Below are 7,135 nucleotides of genomic sequence, written 5' to 3'. Positions count from 1 at the left end.
ATTCCTCAGACCAAGTTGTCGGAGACACTGCTCCGTGTAGTGTTTGCGTGATCACCTCAAAGAGGGCGAAAACTCACCGGAATCCGCTTTATCGCATCGGCAGCCGACGGGCTTAGTTGTCAAACAGCAAATTAAAAACATCCTTCTGGTTGCACTTGACAGTGCAGACAGCATCTGCGGTGCAAGGGTTACCCTTTCAGGACTATAAGGTTTCTTCAGAGCTAATGTTGAAGGGAGATAATTACCTCAGCAAAGTTTTTGCCATTCTTTGCCATTGAATTACCTGGATTATATGTAAAATGTAAAAATGTAAAAGTCCTTTTGGTCTTTTAGCAAAATCAGGCCCTTCAAGTCTGAAATCATTAAATCTGCTTCCACTGGCCTGCAGTGCATTCCAGGTCGTAACTTTGTTTCTGGATTGTTACTGTCTTCAATACTGAATTTAACAATAAAAATGAGATTACTGCAGTTATTTTGCAGCAATTTCAGCATCCTCTAGATGAAGATTTGTGTTATTTAGCTTTGTGGTTTAACAGGGTAGCGAGGACAGCTGTCCCCTCTTCAGGAATAAGGTCAGACTGTAACTTTGATCTTCCAATGCTTATTTGTTATCTCTATACTTTCACCTATGTAAAACCAATTGCTATCAATCATTAACTATCCTGTCACTTAAAGGCAAATTGCATTTTTCCCAAGAAGTTTTATTTCTTACTTAGCGTATACCTAGCAGAGCTTCACTGGATATATTCTTGCTGTCACAATTTCCTTCGCTTAGCTGTGACTTGACTGTCCTTTCTATGAGAGCCAAGGTTGTTTTAAAGCATTGTTAGATTACCATGTTTTGTGTAAGCTTATAACATTTTATAAATAGGAGAAGAGTACAAAATTCTCAAATGCAGATAAATAAAGGAATTGCAACAACAACTTTAAAAAATTATTTCATGACATAAGGACATTGCTAGCTAGGACAGTAGTTATTGCCTATCCCTAATTGTCCTTGCAAAGGTGGTGAGCTGCCTTCTTGATGTGCTGCACTCCATGTGTTGTGGGTACAGTCACAATGCAGGATTTTGACACAGTCACCGTGAACAAATGTTGATCTAGGTCCAAGTCAGAAATTTTGCAACATTAACACAAAAATCCTCTCCAGGCCCTACGTAGGAGAAATTATACATTTTATCCTCCAGATTCATCCTGGAGAAGTTTATTCTCTGGTCATCAATATCAAAAGTATCTTAACATTAAATGTAAACTCTGAACTTCGGTTTCCATCTAAATATGTACTGCTTTACATTTAGTCTAATTCACATGTACCAACTATTTGCCTATTCCATAAATCAGCTTTTTTGTCTTTCTGAACAACAGCATTTCACAATTTCATTGTATTCTTAATCTAAAGAATATCACAAGACAGTTCACAAAAGATGATAAGTCAAAAACTGACACTAAATCAAAGGCTGTGTTATCAAATTGCGTGGTCAAATGGGTATCTTAATTTTGGAGGAGGAACTGATACACTTAGGAATCTAGTACAATGGCACAGGGCTTAGACAACAGAAGGTGCAGTTACCAATATTGAGGCTAAGGAATTTCAGTCTCCTGAAGAATGTTGAGTTGAAGAAATGCAGAACTCTTAGAGGGCTTTATGATCGCAAGAGGCGAGAGAAGTAGGGAAAATAGTCATGAAAGGATTTGACCACAAAGCTAAGAATTTTCAATTTGAAGCATTTGAGGGACCAGGAGCCAACATAAGTAAGAGACCACAGGGCTAGTATGTGATTGGGGGTTTGGTGCAAGCTAGAATATGGGAAGAATACTTGCAGATCTTCTTGCTAAATTTCATCTTTGTTTCCAAATATGCAGATGTCAAACCTTTCTTTTGCCAAGTCTAAATAACTAATATGTCCTGAGAACAAAAGCAGACCCAACATATACTCCAGGGCACACCACTTCCAACCATTCTATTCAAGCAGCAACCAATATCTCTGCTTCATTTTTTTTGTCCTTTATGCACCATTCTGTTCAAGTCACTGCACTTTTTAAACCATATACCTGGCAGGTCTTGCACACAGTGGAAGTGTCTCTATTCTGTGCCAGAATCTGCAGTGCCAGACCACTTCCAGATTTGATGAAGTAATGTCATAACAAAGGTCAAACAGGTAGATCACCAATCTGTAAATCCTTTTGATATGCTCTGGCACACAATTAGAATGGGAGAGTTTTATAGTCAGCAAAAATTGTGTGCTCCATTGGTAGCTCCAATGCAAATGTTTCCCCATGTTAAAAGAATTCATGATGAGGTTCTTGCCGTGAGCAGTAATAATCTTGTTACAAGTGACTACGCACAAACGCATATGTTACATCGGGAATCTTTCTGGAATTCTTTTGTGAAACTTCTGAAATTTCATATTTATACATCTATGGCATTCCCTTTTCCTATCTATTCTGCAACTTCTTTGGAAAAAAAAACTGGTGTAAATTTGTCAAAAGATCGTTTGCTGTCAATTCGTTTTTAATGATCAGTAGATTTATTTCAAATTATAGATTCAGACAATGTTGTCCTTTATGCTTCTGAATTGTAGTTTTCTTTTTCTTCTTTCTTGACCAAGTTTTCTCTTCCACAGCAGAATTTGTCTTTTAAGAAGATCGAAAAGATATAATTATAGCCTATTAATTTTGCTTAGACCACTTCCAGTAGTCTACGGTGAATACCGTTTGATCTGGATGTCTTATCCATTTTGAGTTTTACTTTTCCTTTCTGTTGCATGTGTCCCTGTGATGAAGTTGTCCTCAGTTCCATCATTTTGGTAAAGCAAGTTCAACATATTTAATGACTCACAATTTTCCAGAGTGAGACATCTAATAGCAGGCCTCCATTTGTTAGACATTTTCCCAGACTTTTAATTTTGAGAAATAGTTTGTTATAAATTTCTGAAGGTGTGAGCTGACAGTGGAGTGACAAAGAAAATAGTGTCATTAAGTTAACAATGAAACCAAAAGTCTCTTTGCATAAACAATAAGATTTAAGGTTTGAGAAAGAAACAGCATTTAAAAAAAAAGTATTGTGAATTAAAGTTACATTATTAGATGTAGAAATAAAGAGAGGGTTGAAAAGAAGCAGAAAGAAAGAGATAGATTTTTTTAAAATTTAAACTTTTAGAAATCTTTAGAAATATTTTACTATCTGCAAAAGAGAAACTCCACAGTTTAGTTTTCTCAGTCTGCATGACAGAGGTCAATGCAGGATCATAAGTTTCAGCATTTTTAAAAAAAAACTAAATATTCCATTATTTCCCAACCTAACAGCTTGCAGCAAATTTTGTTGGCAATTAAAGTAAAATACCACAATTTGTCAAGTTTTCAGATTTTTGAGATTAATCTTTCAGAAAATTATGATGTCTTAAAATTCAAAGTATGTCTTTATGGCTGTCTGCTGCTGGACAATTTACCCAATAATAACATACTGTGCATTAAACATGTTATTAATTTGGCAGCAAATTTGTGTCAATAAATCTACTGTACTTCCCTTCTCCACAACTGAACTCCTGCTTTCATCCATGAATTGGAGGCTGTGAAGGCAGGAATTGACACTAGAAAGAATAGTTTTAAAATTCAGATCTTGTACTTGGGTGATAGACTAAAAGGCAAATAATAAAATTGATTGAATTTCGTAAAGCGGTCTCTTTAAATACTTTTCTTTAGAACTACATTGTATGACCATATTGTCCTTTTAGTCAACCTTGATATAATTATGAAGGGTGTTACATTTTGCAGGAAATGGAGAATAAATCACCAAATATACAGAGATTAAAGAAATGGTTAAATAATAAAAATTACAAAACAGGTAGTTTAGTCAGTATGAGAAAAAGATAAATATATTACAATCCCAAGATTGAATGGGGAGAGATGACTAGCTGAAAGTGAACTCATATTTAACAAAGTTACACAGCCTTTTTCCCAGCTAAAATGTCAATTTTTGTTTGATATAAAGGAAGATTTCTATAATTACCTTAAACAAAGCAACATAAATCTTGTAATCATATGACTGTATTGCTATTTTCTGGCGATCTTCTTGCATCTTCATCACAGAGGAATCAAGGATAAATAAATGTTTTTTTTGTAGAAAGTATGGAATCTGTGGAATTAGAGGTTTGGTTGTTAAGTATATACAAGACTGAAATACACAAATTTCTAACCACTAAGCGAATCTAGGTTTCTGGGAATAAGGCAGAAAAGTGGAATTGAGGGCTGTCAGATAAGCCATTATTACATTGAATAGTAGAGTGGACTCAATGGGTCTACTTCTGCTCCTATGTTTTATGATCTTATGGTTATCTTGAGTATCGTGCATCTGAACTAAATTAGCAGTCTCATTGGAGTTTAGGGAATGACAAATAGGTAGGAATCTTCATATAGGTAGGAATTCTTTATATTATGGTCACTGTCCCTTAGGGTTCTTTCACATTAAGTTCCCTAATCAAGTCTGCCTATTACACACAGTCACCAAATCCAGAGTTACCTGTTCCCATTGGGCTTTACCACAAGATGCTCCAAATAAATATCTCTTAGATATTCTATGGATTTGTTTTCTTGGGATCCACTACCAACCTGATTTTCCCAGCCTAACTGCATACTTAAGGTCTTCCCTGCGATTACTGTAACAGTGCCTTTCTTACATGCCTTTTCTATCTCCTGATTTATTTTCTGCCCCACATCCTGTCTACCGGTTGGAAACCTGTCTATAACTCCCATCAGGGTCCTTTTTCCTTTGCGGTTCCTGAACTACACTCAGAGATTCTGCACCTTTCAATCCTATAATCTTGCTATTGATTTAATGTCATTTCTTACTAACGCATCAATGCCCCCCCCCAACCCATCTGCTTGTCCTTTTAATATGAAATGTATCCTTTTATATTTAGTTTCCAACCTGATCCTCTTGCAGCCACATCTCTGTGATGCCCACATCATATCTGCCAGTTTCAATCTGCGCTACACATCTCATTTACCTTGTTTCATATGCTACATTCATTTAAGTGCAATGCCCTCAGTCCTATGTTGATCGCATTGCCTTCTCATAGTTGTCCCCTTATCTGTTTTGCCTGAAATTAGATTCCTGACCCTTTCCATTCTCTGTCCTATTACTTGTTCTGGAAACTTTAAAAAGTTAAGGGGGAGGGCTCAGCAAAGGTTAGTAAAGTCCGTGTGATCTCAATTTACCTTGGTTTGCACCATCAATTTATCCACCTTATTCCAAATGCTTTGTATGTTGTAATACAAAGCCTTTAGGTTTGTTCTGTTATCAAGTTTCCCTACACTTATGATTCTTTGGTACAATATGACATTCGCACATTATTTCCTTTCATTTTACAGTTTTTCATGCAGCTGAACTTATCACCCCACTATTTAGTTTAAAGCCCTATCCATAGCCCTGGTTATGCAATATGTCAGGACTATGGTCCCACCAAGATTCAGATGAAGCCCAGTCCATCAGAATGGCTCTTTCCTGGTACCAATGTCCCATAAATTCAAACTAGTTTCTTTGAATCACACATTTACCTTTTGAATTTTGTTGGCCCTGTACCAATTAGCTCACAACTCAGATAGTAATTTGAAGATTACCACTTTTTAGTTCTGCTTTTCAATTTATCCCCAAGTTGCTCATATTTCCTCAGCAGAACCTCCTACCTTTTTCTACCCTATATCATTGGTCTCTATGTGGACCATGAAAACTGGATCTTTCCTCTTTCACTCCAAGTTCTGAGAAGTGAGATATCCTGAAACTAGACAAGCAACAGAGCCTTTGGGATTTTTGATCCTGGCCTCAGAGAACACTGTCTATTCCTCTGACTATATTATCCCTGCTTATTACAACATTTCTCTTTTCTTCCCCCTCTTGAATGGCTCCCTGTGCTATAGTGCTATGGTTAGATTGCTCATCTTCTATACAGCTCCCACTTTCATCCTCCTTCCGCACTACCTCCTGGATCCCTCTGCTGCCTTATTCATAGTCACATCCTCCCGTCCTGACCACTCCCCTGAATTTGAGGTGGTTAATCTAATGGGTGTGACTACCTCCTGAAAAACAGTGTCTAGGTACTGCCCCCTCCTCGATGTGTTCAGAGCTTAAACTCCAACTCATCAACTCTCAGCTGGAGTTCCTCAAGAAACCAACATTTTCTGCAGCTGTAGTCACGATGAAGTCCAGTAGCTCCCACACCATGCAGGTACAACACATCACCTGGCCCAGCATTTCTTTTATTTACTTAGTTCTTAATTTAAAAAAAAATTCGACTGTTCTTTGTTTCTAACTTGTAAACTTTACTTTTGATTTACCTTCAACCTGAAAGTAACCTACAGTAGATATTGAAATTAGTAGTTATTAACAACCAACAAACCTATAATTTTCCAGTGATGTCACTTTATTTTCTGCTGAACTCCCAACCCTTGGATTTCAATTTATCCTGTTAATATCTTGCAAATTATGAGCCAAAAAAAAGCAAGCAAAAAAACACCTCGTCCCCTTTGCATTGGATTCTAATACTGCCTTCAAAGTTCCCAAGATACTGTATATACGGGCTGTGTCTGACTCCTGATGTGATATGTCCTTCCTGACCATGTGAAGCTTACTGATAAACTGAAAGTTTGTTAAGAGGGGTATTAAGAGTTCAGAATTTGGCTAAATGGCACAATCATAGTATTTGCTCATCTATTGATATGTAAATGAATGGTATAATTTAGTTGTAATTAGATCATAGACTTATTTCAGTTATAAGAAGTTGTGACTCATCAATACTTATTAGAAACTGCTTATGGATATCGATTGCACATTTCAAAATTACTATTTATGAAAGTTTATTATTTTTTCAACTTGTTTCTTTAGTAGTTTGCATATATGTGTGTTAAATTTCCTTGAAATTGTTGTCACTTCCCAAATCTGCCCTTTTTTCCCAGCATTTCATATTTGACTGTTCAAATCAGGATTCCTCCTGTGCTTCAATCTTGAAACCATGTCAAAATCACACCAGAAATACAGTAATCATCATGGCTGATTGTCCAGCTCAGTACCCTGTTCCCACTTTCTCCCCATATCTTCATGGGCTTCATCCCTAAGAACTATATCGAACTCCATCTTTAA

This window comes from Chiloscyllium plagiosum, chromosome 25 (assembly GCF_004010195.1).
Source record: "Chiloscyllium plagiosum isolate BGI_BamShark_2017 chromosome 25, ASM401019v2, whole genome shotgun sequence".
In the NCBI taxonomy this organism is placed as follows: Eukaryota; Metazoa; Chordata; class Chondrichthyes; order Orectolobiformes; family Hemiscylliidae; genus Chiloscyllium; species Chiloscyllium plagiosum.
The sequence above is the reverse complement of the archived record's forward strand: the minus strand, read 5'-3'. Positions refer to the sequence as shown.